At 37.2% G+C, this 20,215-nt stretch overlaps 1 protein-coding gene across 1 annotated transcript in view; it reads left to right on the top strand.

Moving 5' to 3' along the window:
- Positions 1 to 259: 259 nt before the first annotated feature.
- The window catches only part of LOC110441883 (neprilysin-like), a 97,469-nt gene continuing 77,513 nt past the window's right edge, over positions 260 to 20,215 (top strand). Inside the window, exon 1 of the mRNA XM_021485168.1 lies at positions 260 to 744. The gene's annotated coding sequence lies outside the window, so the exon portion shown is untranslated. The remainder of the gene's footprint in view (positions 745 to 20,215) is intronic.

Here is a 20,215-nt window from a genome sequence, read left to right as displayed (position 1 = left end):
ATCTCGGCCAAACGTCGGCAGCCGTGTGGCAGCATACGCACGCTCTACAGAAATATCTAACACATATACACAGCAGATGAGAGTATTGAATAAACGAAAACTTCTTCTAAGAGCATACACGGACAGTGGTCAATGTTTGACATATGGTCAAGAATCCGAGAGTAGGTGGACTGGTTAGAGGAGTAATAGACTTTGATAGCGGACAGCTCGGCTGGCACAGCGCTGGTTATTGGTAACCGTCACATCCGCATATTGTGCATTAATCATTTTGGCAGCGCGAGGTGTAGGTCCCGCTGTGAACTTGTACAGGTTCCTATAGCGGGAATGCATGATCGAAAACAGGAGGTCTGCCACATAATTGAAGACAATTATTCGAAAAACGCGACAATCGGGGACAAGAGTTCGGTAACGTATGCGATCGAAGAAAAGAGTTCGACAACGCACGATCGAAGACACGTGTTTGGCAATTAGTGACGTTGTGCCGCCGGTAATTGTGTTTTTATCATTTGTGTTAACGGTCGTTGGACCTGGTGTATGGTTATTTTCCCTGGATATGTAGCCCCGTACAGCAACATACGGTCTGGGTACGTGCTCATATAGCAGTCCGAAGCTGTCACTTTGGAGGTGGTTGTTTTACAAACGTCGAATATTAGTGTGTAAATTAGTGCCTTGTAAATGGAATAACACGTCATTCAGCACACGTACCGTTCACGACGGACCATCTAAGGACATTTACATTCAAAGGTAAGTACGTACTACAGGCTTGCACTTAAACTAGGCAAGATAATTGATTTATTTTTGGCCAAGTGACGCCTTACCACTGTATAATATTTAGGATCAAGCTCAATCATCTGTTTCTAGCGTAACAATCATTCTTCATTCATGGTTGTAGTAGGTTCAGAAGGTAATTTAATGAATGAAAAGTGTTTTCTGTGTTGCGGTCATACTCTACTTGCAGTAGGATCTTACACCACCTGTAAGACATAGAACGGCATAACGAAATGATATGCTATAGCAAACAGCCCATGTACGTTTATCATATGTGTTATTTAATAAATGTTTGTCAAAGGATGTTAAACTAAATCAAAAGGAAATAAGAATATAGCAGAAGAACCATATAAATCTGAAAATCGATTAAAATTAAAGAGATTGAAGAGCCTTTCAGTCATAAACAAATTTAAACACACTGATATGACAGCCAAGCATTCTAAGCTCCTCGGAAATCTCCAAATCAACGTTAAACTGTAATGGACCAATCTCAGCCTCCATTTCACGACGGTCAGTAACAGGGAATTAGGGAGAAGCGTTTCCATATTGACCTCGAAACAGGAACCGTTTAACTGAATTGTGCACGCTATCAAAAAGTATCAACCAGTGTCACCTTTACGAAAGTGTTCGCTGTTTTGTAGGAGCAACACTGAAGCGGAAATATAGTATGCTTAGAATTCGCTAAGCGGCCTGCATAGCCGTCTTGAACAAGAAACGAATATTTTGCTCTAACCAATCAAAAACGCTGGTATGGTGAATTCACCATTAGTCTTGTAACTAATACAAATATTTGACGTAAATACCACTGCCTTTACCGAATAATTTTCTATAACACTCACTGTCTGTGAATACCTGTGGTATAATTGTACGAACTACTGGTTGTCTGTAACCTGTCTGTAGCTACCACTGTCAAACGTATAAATGACACCTGTCTGTATATATTACCTGACTATTACTATAAACTGTCTTTAATCATCACCTGTCAATAAAACTACCACCTTCCCAAGCCTATAACTGGTCCATGTCACTAACTATTACCTGTCTATAATTACAATTTGTCCAAACATATCCCTGACCCCTGTCTATAGTTTCATCTGTCTAGCTATTACCTGTGTACAACTAGCACCTGTCTATGGGTTCATCTGTCTAGCTATTACCTGTGTATACCTAGCACCTGTCTATGGGTTCATCTGTCTAGCTATTACCTGTGTATAACTAGCACCTGTCTATGGGTTCATCTCTCTTTAGTTATTACATGTCTATAACTATCAAATGTCTATACAGTGTAGCTATCACCTGTCTATAACGAACACCTGTCTATAATTTGATACCTATCTATAGCTACCTGCTATGCCTGCTACTTATACATCTTTTTATAACCACCACTATTATAACTTTAATCATCAACCTGTTTAAACTACCAGTATTATAACAATAACTATCAACCTGTTTATAACAACCACAAATTTTAACAATAACCATCAACCTGTTTATAACCACCACTATTACATCCATAACTAAAACCTGTTTATTACCACCACAAATTATAACTATAACGATCAACCTGTGTGTAACCACAACTATTATATCTATAACCAACATCTGTTTATCAGTACCACTATTACATCCATAACTTAAACCTGTGTATAACCACCACTATTAAAACTATAACCATCAACCTGTTTATAACAACCACTAGTTATAACTATAACTGTCAACCTGTTAATAATGACCACTAGTTATAACTTTAACTGTCAACCTGTTTATAGCCACCACTATTTTAACTTTAACCATCAACCTATTTATAACGACCACTAGTTATAACTTTAACCATCAACCTATTTATAACGATCGCTAGTTATTACTATAACCAACAATCTGTGTATAACCACCACTAGTTATAACTATAACCAACAACCTGTTTATAACCACAACTAGTTATAACTTTAACCAACAACCTGTTTATTACCACCAGTTATAACTATAACTATCAACCTGTTTATACCCACCAGTTATAACTATAAACAACAACCTGTGTATAACCAACGCCAGTTATAACTATAACTATCAACCTGTTTATAACCACCATTATTATAACTATAACCAACAACCTGTGTATAACCGCCAGTTATAACTATAACCAACAACCTGTTTATAACCACCACTATTATAACTATAACCAACAACCTGTGTATAACCACCAGTTATAACTATAACCAACGACCTGTTTATAACCACCACTATTATAACTTTAACCAACAATCTGTGTATAACCACCACTATTATAACTATAACCAGTAACCTGTGTATAGCCACCACTATTATAACTATAACCAACAACCTGTTTATAACCATCAGTTATAACTATAACCAACAACCTGTGTATAACCACCAGTTTTAACTATAACCAACAACCTGTGTATAACCACCAGTTTTAACTATAACCAACAACCTGTGTATAACCACCAGTTTTAACTATAACCAACAACCTGTGTATAACCACCACTAGTATAACTATAACCAACAACCTGTGTATAACCACCAGTTTTAACTATAACCAACAACCTGTGTATAACCACCAGTTTTAACTATAACCAACAACCTGTGTATAACCACCAGTTTTAACTATAACCAACAACCTGTGTATAACCACCACTAGTATAACTATAACCAACAACCTGTGTATAACCCCCAGTTATAACTATAACCAACAACCTGTTTATAACCATCAGTTATAACTATAACCAACAACCTGTGTATAACCACCACTAGTATAACTATAACCAACAACCTGTGTATAACCGCCAGTTATAACTATAACCAACAACCTGATTATAACTATAACCAACAACCTGTGTATAACCACCAGTTTTAACTATAACCAACAACCTGTGTATAACCACCACTAGTATAACTATAACCAACAACCTGTGTATAACCGCCAGTTATAACTATAACCAACAACCTGATTATAACTATAACCAACAACCTGTGTATAACCACCAGTTTTAACTATAACCAACAACCTGTGTATAACCACCAGTTTTAACTATAACCAACAACCTGTGTATAACCACCACTAGTATAACTATAACCAACAACCTGTGTATAACCACCAGTTTTAACTATAACCAACAACCTGTGTATAACCACCAGTTTTAACTATAACCAACAACCTGTGTATAACCACCAGTTTTAACTATAACCAACAACCTGTGTATAACCACCAGTTTTAACTATAACCAACAACCTGTGTATAACCACCAGTTTTAACTATAACCAACAACCTGTGTATAACCACCAGTTTTAACTATAACCAACAACCTGTGTATAACCACCACTAGTATAACTATAACCAACAACCTGTGTATAACCACCACTAGTATAACTATAACCAACAACCTGTGTATAACCACCACTAGTATAACTATAACCAACAACCTGTGTATAACCACCACTATTATAACTATAACTATCAACCTTTTTATAACGATCAATAGTTACAAATATAACCAACAACCTGTTTATAACCATCAGTTATAACTATAACCAACAACCTGTGTATAGCCACCATTATTATAACTATAACCAACAACCTGTTTATAACCATCAGTTATAACTATAACAAACAACCTGTGTATAGCCACCACTATTATAACTATAACTAACAACCTGTTTATAACCACCTGTTATAACTATAACCAACAACCTGTGTATAACCACCACTATTATAACTATAACCAGTAACCTGTGTATAGCCACCACTATTATAACTATAACCAACAACCTGTGTATAACCACCACTATTATAACTATAACTAACAACCTGTTTATAACCCCCTGTTATAACTATAACCAACAACCTGTGTATAGCCACCATTATTATAACTATAACCAACCCACCACTAGTTATAACTATAACCAACAACCTGTTTATAACCACCACTATTATAACTATAAACAACAACCTGTTAATAACAACTAGTTATAACTATAACCAACAACCTGTGTATAACCACCACTATTATAACTATAACCAACAACCTGTGTATAACCACCATTATTATAACTATAACCAACAACCTGTTTATAACTACCACTATTATAACTTTAAATAACAATATGTTTATAAGCACCATTATTATAACTATAACCAACAACCTGTTTATAACCACCACTATTATAACTATAACCAGTAACCTGTGTAAAACCACCAGTTATAACTATAACCAACAACCTGTGTATAACCACCAGTTATAACTATAACCAACAACCTGTGTATAACCACCAGTTATAACTATAACCAACAACCTGTTTAAAACCACCACTATTATAACTATAACTAACAACCTGTTTATAACCACCACTATTATAACTATAACCAACAACCTGTGTGTAACCACCATTATTATAACTATAACCAACAACCTGTTTATAACTACCAGTATTATAACTATAAATAACAATATGTTTATAAGCACCACTATTATAACTATAACCAACAACCTGTTTATAACCACCACTATTATAACTATAACCAGCAATCTGTGTACAACCATCAGTTATAACTATAACCAACAACCTGTGTATAACCACCCCTATTATAACTATAACCAGCAATCTGTGTACAACCATCAGTTATAACTATAACCAACAACCTGTGTATAACCACCACTATTATAACTATAACCAGCAATCTGTGTATAACCATCAGTTATAACTATAACCAACAACCTGTTTATAACCACCACTATTATAACTATAACCAACAACCTGTTTATAACCACCAGTTATAACTGTATGAACCTGTAAGCAGTGTACTTACTTCGATGGTATTTAGTGGCTAGGAATCCCAGAATTATCGGGCTCAATCTAGTATCACCACACTAAATCAAAAACACCAATAAGATTTAAACTAGATTAGAGCTGAGTAATTATTTTCTAGCTTGCTAGCTGTACGAATGATTGTCACTGGTGTGTTGTATTATCACTGACTATATGGCGACCATTGATACGATCCCCTCCCCCCGGGAGGCTGCCTGTTTATTTGATACATTACACGTTGTTACGACTGTCAACACGTATCTACTCAAATCGATTTTCTTCTCAAGATGTTTCAGCTACTTGTGCCCTTACAATGTAACAAAAGTCCATCGCTCTAGTATTCCGAACGGTGATGCTGAATGTGAACAAACCATCCTAGGTCCGTTGCAAGAGTATTGCGAACATTTCAATCAGTGTACGAGATGCAGTGCCCGAGACGCCTTCCAGCCCTGATTGCTGTGTTCACATCAGTGAAAGACCCAATTCGCCGCCAGACGTTTCCTGTCTTACGGAGCTCAATTGAAGCCATTCTGTAATTCTGTCCATTCATACAAACGAGATGTCCGAATGCTTCACCGCTATCTCAAGTACACGGTTCTTAGAAATATATTCTGCAATATTAAAATGTTCATATGCGAAATCCCATCTCTATGACAAAACCGTATTTAGAAATCAGCGTGCGCCTGACGCTTAAGAAAGCACGGTGTTTACATTAATTGGCACTTTAGTTTTAAAACGTTGTTGAAAACACGATCTTGAAGATATGTCTCACTCAATAAAACGATTTGTGAGACCTGACAAGCCCTGTTCTATAACTGCTAGCCATGTCAGTACACGGCATACATGTACGCCACAGAGATAGGCATCTTGTGCATTCGTGAACGCGTGTGTGCGGTTGAAATGCGCACCTTTGTTATAGCACCTTACTTCCGGATCCACCAGTTAAAGTAATTACAGTGTAAAACGGCAAAGACGTTATTGAGTGTTACGAGGAAGTGATTATTGGGCTAGGGAGAACTATGGTTAAAGATTGATGACTTTACCAGTTCTTAAGTAAGTTGTTTAATTGTCTTGCAGAGAATTTGTTTCTCTTAGGAGTCAATAACCTATTTATAATGTAAAACATATTGTGTAATTTGTTTAACTACAATTTTTCTAACAAGGTAATAGGTTTTGCCTCCGAACGTTAGGGATTAATCGAGCTGCAGCTTATATTGGTAATTAGATATTAATTGGGGTTTTGTGTGATGAATAGTGCACACCTCTCAGAGCTGTTATGTTCATTGGAATTATTCCTTTATATCTCTCATGTAATCGTCTCCAATTAGGTGTAGAGAGCGGGGATAATGTTTACTTCATTGTCATTTACGGTAGTCTAGTGGTAGGACGCCGGGCTCCTGACCGAAGGGTTGCGGGTTCGACTCACGTCACGACACTGTGTTGTATCTTTGAGCAAGATACTTTACTCCGCTTGTTCCAGTCTACTCAGCTGTAAATAAGTACGTGGTTTGGCAATGCTAGAACTGTTGAATGCTAGCTGTAAGCGCCGAAATGACATCACCGGCTGTATGCTCCCAAGGGAGTTGAGAAAGATGTTGGCTGGTTGCAAATTCTCTATAACCACGGATAATAATTTGTGAACCGCTTTGAGACGACCTTCAATCTAGGTTGTGATAAAGCGGTATAAAAGAACCTCGAATTATTATTATTATTATTATTATTTATTAAAAGAAGAAAGGGAAGGGGTGGGTGTCCTTTATTTAAGTATAAAGTGATGTGTCTGAAAGAACCAAACCTCAGGTATCCGTCAGGCTGTCTTTCGCCTATACACAGTTTTAAGAATATATATGTTAGTACTTCGCCCGAACACACAGAGATCGTGGAGCAGCCTAGCCTATGTCAGTGTTGTGTCCTGGTTTTCTCTTCATACAAGCTCAAAGCCTTGAAGCTCTGCAATACAAAGAAAAATCATTTTCCACTAAATTAAACACCCCGAGGTTTATCTTTCCTATCTGGAAGCGGTGTAATCAAGTCTACAAACTGATGTACAGAAGATGGATGTAAACATTATAGTATAGATAAATATAACGCAGCGATTCCAATTATGATTCCTGACGACAGATTGTTATTGGTACATATTCGGTAACCTTCAGAAATAATTAAGCTGTAGTGATGACACATAAACACACATACACATTATTTGATGCCAGTTAGCCTTGCATCAAAATGTTCTACATTTAACTCAATATATAAACCTAGCTTTCTATTCTCAGGATACTGAGAGAGCTAATCTAAAAAGAGGATCCATAACAAACACAGAGACAAACGTCACTCAGCTCTATCTATATAACCAGAGACAAACGTCACTCAGCTCTGTCTATATAACAAGAGACAAACGTCACTCAACTCTGTCTATATAACCAGAGACAAACGTCACTCAGCTCTATCTATATAACCAGAGACAAAGGCACTCAGCTCTATCTATATAACCAGAGACAAACGTCATTCAGCTCTATCTATATAACCAGAGACAAACGTCACTCAGCTCTATCTATATAACCAGAGACAAACGTCACTCAGCTCTGTCTATATAACAAGAGACAAACGTCACTCAACTCTGTCTATATAACCAGAGACAAACGTCACTCAGCTCTATCTATATAACCAGAGACAAACGTCACTCAAATTAAACTACAAATGCTGAGAGACACGTCAATTTATCAACAAACACAAAAAACGTCACTCCAATTTATCTACAAACACCGAGACAAGATTCACTCCACTTTATCTACAAACACCGAGACAAGATTCACTCCACTTTATCTACAAACACTGAACCAAACGTCACTCTACTTTATCTGCAAACACCGAGACAAACGTCACTCAACTTTATCTACAAACACTGAGACAAAGTCACTCTAGTTTATCTACAAACACCAAGACAAACGTCTCATAACTTTATCTACAAACACCGAGACAGACGTCACTCCACTTTATCTACAAACATCAAAACAAACGTCACTCCACTTTATCTACAAACACCGAAACAAACGTCACCCCACTTTATCTACAAACACCAAGGCAAACGTCACACCACTTTATCTACAAACACCAAGACAAACGTCACTCCTCTTTATCTACAAACACCAAGATTAAAGTCACATAACTTTATCTTCAATCACCGTGACAAACGTCACACCACTTTATCTACAAACACAAAGACAAACGTCACATAACTTTATCTACAAACACCGAGATAAAAGTCACTCCACTTTATCTACAAACACCGAGACAAACGTCACTCCACTTAAACTACAAACACCAAGACAAAAGTCACTCCACTTTATCTACAAACATCGAGACAATTGTCACTCCACTTTATTTACAAACACCGAGACAAACGTCACTCCACTTAAACTACAAACACAAAGACAAACGTCACTCCACTTTATCTACAAACACCGAGACAAAAGTCACTCCACTTTATCTACAAACACTGAGATAAAAGTCACTTCACATTATCTACAAACACCAAGACAAAAGTCACTCCACTTTATCTACAAACACCGAGACAAACGTCACTCCACTTTATCAACAAAGACTGAGATAAAAGTCACTTCACATTATCTACAAACACCGAGACAAACGTCACTCCACATTATCTACAAACACCGAGACAAAAACCACTCCACTTTATCTACAAACACCGAGACAAAAGTCACTCCACTTAAACTACAAACACCAAGACAAAAGTCACTCCACTTTATCTACAAACACCGCGACAAAAGTCACTTCACTTAAACTACAAACACCGAGACACTTGTCACTCCACTTTATCTACAAACACCGAGACAAAAGTCACTCCGCTTTGTCTACAAACACCAAGACAAAAGTCACTCCACTTAAACTACAAACACCAAGACAAAAGTCACTCCACTTTATCTACAAATACCGAGACAAACGTCACTCCACTTTATCTACAAACACCGAGACAAACGTCACTCCACTTTATCAACAAACACCGAGACAAAAGCCACTCCACTTTATCTACAAAAACCGAGACAAACGTCACTCCACTTTATCTACAAACACCGAGACAAACGTCACTCCACTTTATCTACAAACACCGAAACAATTGTCACTCCACTTTGTCTACAAATACCGAGACAAAAGTCACTCCACTTTATTTACACACACCTGGTACGAGGACAGTTATTAGCTACATGTATACTTATATGTACCTCTCATACATTGCATTATTATGATTTTGATCATTACTGTCTCAAATAAAATTTGTGTTTGAATGAGCAAGAAATTCAAGTAGGATCACAATTATGGTTTTACGAATGCAACCTGAAGGATACCGGAATACATCGAATTTCACTCATGTACTCTGAAGTACACCAGATTATAATGCAGTATACTGATGTATATCAAAACACTGCATTACACTGAATAACACTGAAGTACATCAATTTATACTTAAGTATACTGAAGAACACCATTATGTACTGAAGTACACTGAAGTACATCAGATTATACTGAAGTATACTGAAGTACATCAGATTATACTGAAGTACACTGAAGTACACCATATTACACTGAAGTACACCATTTAATACTGAAGTATACTGAAGTACATCAATTTATACTGAAGTACACTGATGTACACCATATTACACTGAAGTACACCATTTTACACTGAAGTACACTGAAGTACATCAGATTATACTGAAGTACACTGAAGTACATCAGATTATACTGAAGTACACTGAAGTACATCAGATTATACTGAAGTACACTGAAGTACATCATATTAAACTGAAGAACACTGAAGTGCACCAGATTATACTGAAGTATACTGAAGTACATCAGATTATACTGAAGTACACTGAAGTACACCATATTACACTGAAGTACACCATTTTACACTGAAGTACACTGAAGTACATCAGATTATACTGAAGTACACTGAAGTGCATCAGATTATACTGAAGTACACTGAAGTACATCATATTATACTGAAGTACACTGAAGTACATCATATTAAACTGAAGAACACTGAAGTGCACCAGATTATACTGAAGTATACTGAAGTACATCAGATTATACTGAAGTACACTGAAGTACATCAGATTAAACTGAAGTACACTGAAGTACATCATATTCAACTGAAGAACACTGAAGTGCACCAGATTATACTGAAGTATACTAAGTACATCAGATTATACTGAAGAACACTGAAGTACACCATATTACACTGAAGTACACCATTTTATACTGAAGTACATCAGATTATACTGAAGTACACTGAAGTGCATCAGATTATACTGAAGTACACTGAAGTACATCATATTAAACTGAAGAACACTGAAGTACACCAGATGATACTGAAGTACACTGAAGTACAACAGATTATACTGAAGAACACTGAAGTACATCAGATTATACTGAAGAACACTGAAGTACACCATATTACGCTGAAGTACACCATTTTATACTGAAGTACACTGAAGTACATCAGATTAAACTGAAGTACACTGAAGTACATCATATTCAACTGAAGAACACTGAAGTGCACCAGATTATACTGAAGTATACTAAGTACACCATATTACACTGAAGTACACCATTTTATACTGAAGTACATCAGATTATATTGAAGTACACTGAAGTACATCATATTCAACTGAAGAACACTGAAGTGCACCAGATTATACTGAAGTATACTAAGTACACCATATTACACTGAAGTACACCATTTTATACTGAAGTACACTGAAGTACATCAGATTATACTGAAGTACACTGAAGTACACCAGATTATACTGAAGAACACTGAAGTACATCAGATTATACCGAAGTACACTGAAGTACATCAGATTATACTGAAGTACACTGAAGTACATCAGATTATACTGAAGTACACCAGATTATACTGAAGTACACTGAAGTACATCAATTCGTCGGAGTCAACAGAGCAATGCATTAACATTGATTACTTGGCGACGTGTGTTTGTTGATGGAGTGACTGACACTCCTAAGAACGATAATAATGGCTTAATTAGACTCTCCATGAACCAATCAAGTTGGTAATTGTATCAAAACAGCATTCGTGGATGCCGCTAGAATCCGCACATGAACAGAAAGACCACAATATCTGTATCAGTGGAGGGGAGACTCCATACCTTACTGAACACATTTTACTGCAATGCTGATGAATTTTGGCGAGGGATTGAATTTAATAAATATGCGAAGGAAAAACAATTTGCAGATAAAATAACCCAATTATTTGCACCTATAGTGTGAGAAATGGAACAGGAAAACAATTTACTATTATCATTACCAAAATTATCAGAAAGAATACAGTGTTAAGCGATGTTAAACCCTAAAATATCAGCATGTAAACAGTACTATGGGGTGTTATACCAGGGAAAACAATCTCGATCGCAGTCCGATTTTCTTTTCCAACCCACCAACAAACAGTGACGTCAACACACTAAACTTGTCATCATACACGGATGTTCACTACTCTATCATTACTACCTACATGTACCATTAACATCTAACGCTTTTCCCAAACTGTCCCGCTCTAAGAAACAGGTAATCAATTATTTTACGTAGTTATGGCCCTTCATGAAAAAATCAGTGTCCGGATATATCCTTCACAACTGCTGAGCCATTTTCAACAGAAGTTTTCAGATATGATAACTTCCCCCTGATGTTGTGCATCCAGGTATATGTGTTCATTCCAACCCTTTATATTGAGCTATGGCCCTTTATTGAAAATCCTTAGTCAATCTTCTAAACTACTGGACCGATTTCAACGATAGTTTACAGATATTGTAACTACCCTCTGACGGTTTGCATCTATGAAGTATTTTTTTGCATTCCGACGCCTTTTACGGAGTTATGGCCCTTTATTGAAAAGTTCTTGTCCGGACAACTTCTTCCAAACTACTAGGCTGATTTCAGCAAAACTTGACAGATATGATAGCTATCCTTGTCATCATGTAGCTGCGTACCTCCTATTTAATTTTTTGTTTGTTTAATCTCAATTTAGGAACATTTTTTTGAGTGAATGATATCTATATATATTTCCAATTTTTGGATATGGTGCCTTGTGGGGCATGACTTATTTTGTTTTCGTCAACACATCCCCTGCAAATGGGGACAAAATTCTGTTGTGAAACCCTTGTCTAGAGGAAAATTTGCTGTATTTTTTTGAAAGCTGCTCGGAAAATAGAGAAATCATTACAGCTTTAGTATAGGATGGTAATTAATTAAGATTAAACAGTAGTTAGCTACAGGTATACCGAGACAGTGTATACAAACAGTAGTTAGCTACAGGTATACCGAGACAGTACTAGTGTATACAGACAGTAGTTAGCTACAGGTATATCGAGACAGTGTATACTAACAGTAGTTAGCTACAGGTATACCTAGACAGTGTATACCAACAGTAGTTAGCTATAGGTATACCGAGACAGTGTATACAAACAGTAGTTAGCTATAGGTATACCGAGACAGTGTATGCAAACAGTAGTTAGCTATAGGTATACCGAGACAGTGTATACTAACAGTAGTTAGCTATAGGTATACCGAGACAGTGTATACTAACAGTAGTTAGCTACAGGTATACGTAGACAGTGTATACCAACAGTAGTTAGCTATAGGTATCCCGAGACAGTGTATACAAACAGTAGTTAGCTATAGGTATACCGAGACAGTGTATACTTACAGTAGTTAGCTACAGGTATCCCGAGACAGTGTATACTAACAGTAGTTAGCTACAGGTATACCTAGACAGTGTATACTAACAGTAGTTAGCTACAGGTATACCGAGACAGAGTATACCAACAGTAGTTAGCTACAGGTATGCCGAGACAGTGTATACTAACAGTAGTAAGCTACAGGTATGCCGAGACAGTGTATACCAACAGGAGTTAGCTACAGGTATACCGAGACAGTGTATACAAGCAGTAGTTAGCTACAGGTATGCCGAGACAGTGTATACAAACGGTAGTTAGCTACAGGTATACCGAGACAGTGTATACAAGCAGTAGTTAGCTACAGGTATGCCGAGACAGTGTATACCAACAGAAGTTAGCTACAGGTATACCGAGACAGTGTATACCAACAGTATACCAACAGTAGTTAGCTATAGGTATACCGAGACAGTGTATACCAACAGAAGTTAGCTACAGGTATACCGAGACAGTGTATACTAACAGTAGTTCGCTACAGGTATGCCGAGACAGTGTATACTAACAGTAGTAAGCTACAGGTATGCCGAGACAGTGTATACCAACAGAAGTTAGCTACAGGTATACCGAGACAGTGTATACCAACAGTATACCAACAGTAGTTAGCTATAGGTATACCGAGACAGTGTATACTACAGTAGTTAGCTATAGGTATGCCGAGACAGTGTATACCAACAGTAGTTAGCTACAGGTATGCCAAAACAGTGTATACCAACAGTAGTTAGCTACAGGTATACCGAGACAGTACTAGTGTATACAGACAGTAGTTAGCTACAGGTATATCGAGACAGTGTATACCAACAGTAGTTAGCTACAGGTATACTGAGACAGTGTATACTAACAGTGCTTAGCTACAGGTATGCCGAAACAGTGTATACCAACAGTAGTTAGCTACAGGTATGCCAAAACAGTGTATACCAACAGTAGTTAGCTACAGGTATGCCAAAACAGTGTATACCAACAGTAGTTAGCTACAGGTATGCCAAAACAGTGTATACCAACAGTAGTTAGCTACAGGTATGCCAAAACAGTGTATACCAACAGTAGTTAGCTACAGGTATACTGAGACAGTGTATACTAACAGTGCTTAGCTACAGGTATGCCGAAACAGTGTATACCAACAGTAGTTAGCTACAGGTATACTGAGACAGTGTATACTAACAGTGGTTAGCTACAGGTATGCCGAAACAGTGTATACCAACAGTAGTTAGCTACAGGTATACCGCTACAGGTATACCGAGACAGTGTATGCAAATAGTAGTTAACTACAGGTATGCCGAGACAGTGTATACCCACAGTAGTTAGCTACAGGTATACCGCTACAGGTATACCGAGACAGTGTATACCAAAAGTAGTTAGCTACAGGTATACCGCTACAGGTATACCGAGACAGTGTATACCAAAAGTAGTTAGCTACAGGTATGCCGATCTTTACTGAATCTATGACATTCATCTTAATCAAAACAAGATAATAGATCAGTGTCGACCGTATTAAGAACTCAAAAAGTGTTGAAAAAGTACAATGAGAATAAGACCAATATGTTTCCGAAGGGTAAGCACTTTTTTTTATCTATGACACTCGCAAAATCTAGGTCAAAACGACGACACTCGCCAAATCAAGGTCGAAACGAAATTACGTCACGTCCTCAATGCAAAAAAAAATACCATATTTCCAAATAAGGTTGCCGAGAGCCCTTTTTATAAGCCTGTCTGTCAGGAGTCGACGTCTCCCACGTTATCATGATATTCAAAGGAGCAAGCTCTGACGTAGGAGACTATTTAATGTCCTTGATTTAACATTCGAGATATATAATAGACGTGGGCAACCGATTTCCTGTAATTTGAAGACACCACATCGTCCATACACCTAAAAGTTTGGAACAGTTCTGGTAAGCTCTTCAGTCTCGAATAAAAACAAAACAAATGTTTCCAAATGAATGTCTACAATCTGCGGCAAAATTTGCCAACGAATTGAGCTAAGCTAGTGTGCGCCGGGACTTACGATTTCATCCTCAGTATATTTATTTCTTCTTTCGGTCGATTATTTTCATAAAATATCTTTAGAACTGTAAATACCCATTTATTTATACCGTAGTTTGCCTTCCTGGGGAGAGAACGCCCTCGTGAAATGAGGAAGAAAGCGTTCCTTCAGTTTGGACGGTTGCAGCCTGAATTCAGTTGCTGAATGTATTTACTTTTGCTTGAAAGCCTCTATTCGGTCGTCTGCTTACACGACCAAACATGATATTGATGAAATCAGCTGCGGCGGGCCATCTAGACTAGATATGACTGAAGAGTGTTTCAGCAAGCAAACCTGAGTGCTAATGTATTGCTTTTCATTTCCATAATTGTGTAACATTTAAGTGTGATTCTAACGTTATCGACTTGTGCTCAAATACGGCACTGTTTGGACATAGAACTTATAAGCAGTTAAAAGATATAGAAAATACTCAAATCAAGTGTTAATGAGCCTCTCATTACAATATATTCGTGAAACAATCCTGATTTACATTGAAGTGTAATACACTTTATTCCCAAACGTATATATGTGTCAGATCAGTTCCATTTCGTTCCACGCGTTCGTGTTTTGGTAGTTTTGTGTTTATTATACAGTTCCTGAGTATTCGACTTTTCTACTGGCGTAGGAGGGTAAACCTCCCAAGTAAACTTGTTAAGTGATTCAGGGGAGTTTTTGGCCTACAACCACAAACCCTACATCAGTATTCAGGTGTTGGTAAAATAGGGTATGATAAAACAAATAATTAGGATTTATTTTCAATTTGACGACGTTTACGGTAGTAGGAACGTTTGTTTAAATGATATACGAAGAAAAAAACAGTCGAAACAGTTGCTCCGATGGTAACTCAGCTAGCCCTGGTTGCTAGGATAACATGATGTCAGTGATATTGTCATTGTTATATGAGAAAATTTATAAAACACTCAGTTAACAATTTTAGTTTTTCTTTTTTTCATAGTTTTTAAATTAATTTATCTGAATAGCCATTTGAACATTTGTTAAGTAAGGGCATTGACATACTCCTCTGTTAATGACGCAGTCGAATGTTCTAGAACGAAGCCGCAATTCTTTTTCATTGTTTAATTTGAATGGGAATCAATAGAATATGAGGCTTGTAAGCATCGCTATCCACTTATCAAATTGATGATAGAACTTAGAATGGGTTCTGAACAATCAAGTGTTTTACGTCGTTATTCCCAAGATCGTATTGTGTTGTTCGCCATTTTTGTTCGGATTTCGGGGAGGAAAATTTAACAAAGTTCGGGGTAATGATGAGAGTAAGATTTTGCCGAAGATATAAAATGTAACAGTTGTAGGTATGTAATAAAGACAATAAAATGCATATTGTTCATCTTATTCTTACCCTACAACTGATTACAATTGAGCAAACCTGACCTGAAAATACCAGAAAACGGTAGATAGCGCGCGGCCTTGTTGTCAAACATGACGTCACCAAAATTTGGCGACATAGATAACGTTACGTATTCCAACATTTTTATCAAGAAAACATTTTATTTTTGTAAATACTTTAAACATGTTACACGCAGACAAATGTGTGTTTTTCCCGCTAAATATCAGGCATAGTTCACTCGTATGGACGCTATTATGATATATTTTTTCGCCAGTTTCCCTCTGTATATATATTGTATATTTCACAAAAAGCATTATCCAATCGCGATGTGTAGTCTTAGTACGAACCTAACTACGGCCTTCATCCATTAAAATGGAGTGTTACTTATCCATATAACCATCAAACATGTATGACCTACTTTGATATACAAAATGCATTTAGGATCTTGCCAACTCTCCCTATTTTGCAGAGAGACTCCCTATTTAGGAGGGAGACTCCCGATTTAGGAGGGAGACTCCCTAATTACTCCCGATTTAGGAGGGAGACCCTATTTTGGAGAGAGACTCCCGATTTTGGAGGGAGACTCCCTATTTTGGAGAGAGACTCCCGATTTTGGAGAGAGACTCCCTATTTTGGAGAGACTCCCTATTTTGGAGGGAGACTCCCTATTTTGAGACTCCCGATTTTGGAGAGAGACTCCCTATTTTGGAGAGAGACTCCCTATTTTGGATGGAGTCCTCCTTGTTTTGGAGAGAGACTCCCTATTTTGAGATACCCGATTTTGGATGGAGACTCCCTATTTTGGAGAGAGACTCCCGATTTTGGATGGAGACTCCCGATTTTGGATGGAGACTCCCGATTTTGGAGAGAGACTCCCTATTTTGGAGAGAGACTCCCTATTTTGGATGGAGACTCCCTATTTTGGAGAGAGACTCCCGATTTTGGATGGAGACTCCCGATTTTGGAGAGAGACTCACGATTTTGGAGGGAGACTCCCTATTTTGGAGAGACTCCCTATTTTGGAGAGGGACTCACGATTTTTGAGAGAGACTCCCTATTTTAGAGGGAGACTCCCGATTTTGGACCCTGTAACTGAGCATTTTCAACCAGTGAATTTTCTAAACTATTCCAAATTTCTAGGATCTGATGAAACAGGTCAAAAGATGCCATTCAAAAGTGTTAGTTTTTTCCTAGAGAGAATATACACACATTTTATTTATATTTTAATTCTGAGCACACGTTATCTCCTCCATGGAAACTTCAAAAAGTTAGCAAGTATGTACATGTTTGCTGAATGTTATTTTTGATATTTAAAAATGGTATTATTGTTACATCACTACAGAAATCACTTACAGATTTATCTTTTGCTGGTGACTCTTTATGTTTTCCTCTAAGAATACACTTGGAATAGATTATATTATATATATCATTTAAAAATATATCCGACTATGATTTAGATGTTATTGAAAAATGGTCAGACGAATGAAATGTTATGTGAATGCAAATAAAAGCAAAGCAGTATAGATTAACATTGTCCACACGAACAACTGTACATAGACTCCATGTTAACTGTTCAGCATTACAAACATTACAAACCGCAGACATCCCGGGGGAACTGTAAACACTGTAAGTGCTCTGCACACCTAAATCATGTTTTAGAAACAGCTCCAAAACATAAACCTATGTTTCACAAGACTTTATACGGTCCTTTTCGGAAACTTGTGTTAGTTATCGGAGTGTATGTACATATAACAGAGTGCATTCGGGAAGAAAAGAAAAAAAACAGAAATTGCGAGCATCCTATTTTTGCCAGTAGACATAGTCTCCATTATGGACTATTGGGAAACAAATAGCGTGGAGTCGTTAGAAAACAAGGAAGAGTATATTTTTATATATAATTCAGAAAACGACATGTAATTTACCAATTTTTACGAACAAGATACACTGTAGGCAATTACAAACTAAGGTTTCACAGCAATAACAATTCAAGTTGTAGAGGTGGTTTTTTTTTTAATCGTTTATTCATTTTACAAAAAACAGAAACATTGGGATAATCTTGATTCTTTTCATATTAAATCATGCACTACGCTCTCCGAATATGACATTTCGTGATATCGATAGGAGAACGCACGAGTTTCATTTTTCTGGTGAGAGGGATTAAGATATTGGGATGGCGAGCATAAACCTTGTTAGTAGTCTTCATTTCTCAAAACGTTGTGTAAGTTTGTCTTTCAGAGTCGATATCTATCATAGATGATATTTGGAGCACGCTCTTCAATCCCGAATCCATTGCGACATGTAAATGCAACAGGTTGAGGAAGCAGGGATGTTACTGTCAAGAAAAAGAAAGTTAGCGATCGAAAAATCGAAATCGTCACGTTTACTGAACAAATAGTAATCCCTAGAAATACAAGTTAACGAAGCACTTATTCCTAAAGCTTGGGGTTTTGTTGTAGAGAACCAAACAAAGTAAACTTTCACAGCATACGGCCGTTGTACTGAAGGTCAAAGCAATGAAAATCCATGTCTAAAGCGGTTATCTTGAACTGCAGCAAATGGGGAAAATGTGTTCAAATTTTTCTACATTTATCATTCCTGGCTACAACAGATATTTTATACTTTAACAAGTAAAAATTTCATGAAACAGTGTTCTTAATTCCAGCTACAAACTAACTGCCAACCTCAGGGACTGATAATCTAGCAGCAGAGTCAACCATCTTATTGCACAAAATAATCTTTAAAAATACGAAGCCACCTCTACCGGGCACGCTATGATAATAATCGAGGTTAACGGCTGATGAAGAAGTGTGTATAGTGTCCTTGATATCAAGTAAGGAATATATTTACGAACCACGTGGTCAATAAATTCTTGTTATTATGAAAGACATCATCCATATATGTGAAGGGGAAACTGAAGACTTGGCAATGCTTTTGTTTACCAGTCCTGAACATCATGAAAAAGAAAACGTCGTCCGGGAGAGGTGCATAGTTAGTTCTAATACCCTGTCAACAAACTCAACAAAGGTATTTCCAACCAGGAACTCAATAATGTTCACGATTTCAGTCTGATTATATTTCATATGGACATGTGTCGTTTCTTAGCATGTAGACACCTGTCGCTCAAAGGTTGGTTGGCTTTGACAAGTGTTTTAACAGTGGTTTGTTTAAAATTCAACATGTTTCCACTAAAAACAGTAACAGTGAAACTGTAAAACCTACAATGAACTCTTGGAATATAGGTTTTAGTCTTTGTCTTAGAGTAAAGTAAAGTTAGAAGCCAGTTAATAAACCGTACAGCCACGTCATTTACGTCATAGCTTTGGCCAATCATTATTTTCCCTTCTCGTTGTGCATCTGTAGACGAGTCCGGCCTTTTCGTGCTGGCTTCATGTAAGACGACAACAGTGAAACAGAAGTAGAATGTAGTGGTAGCGTCATGATACCGTTGGCTGAGAAATGTGATACTGCCGTCGTCAAGTGTTCACCAAT

The sequence above is a fragment of the Mizuhopecten yessoensis genome, unplaced genomic scaffold (assembly GCF_002113885.1).
Source record: "Mizuhopecten yessoensis strain PY_sf001 unplaced genomic scaffold, ASM211388v2 scaffold716157, whole genome shotgun sequence".
NCBI lineage: Eukaryota > Metazoa > Mollusca > Bivalvia > Pectinida > Pectinidae > Mizuhopecten > Mizuhopecten yessoensis.
The sequence above is the reverse complement of the archived record's forward strand: the minus strand, read 5'-3'. Positions and strand labels throughout refer to the sequence as shown.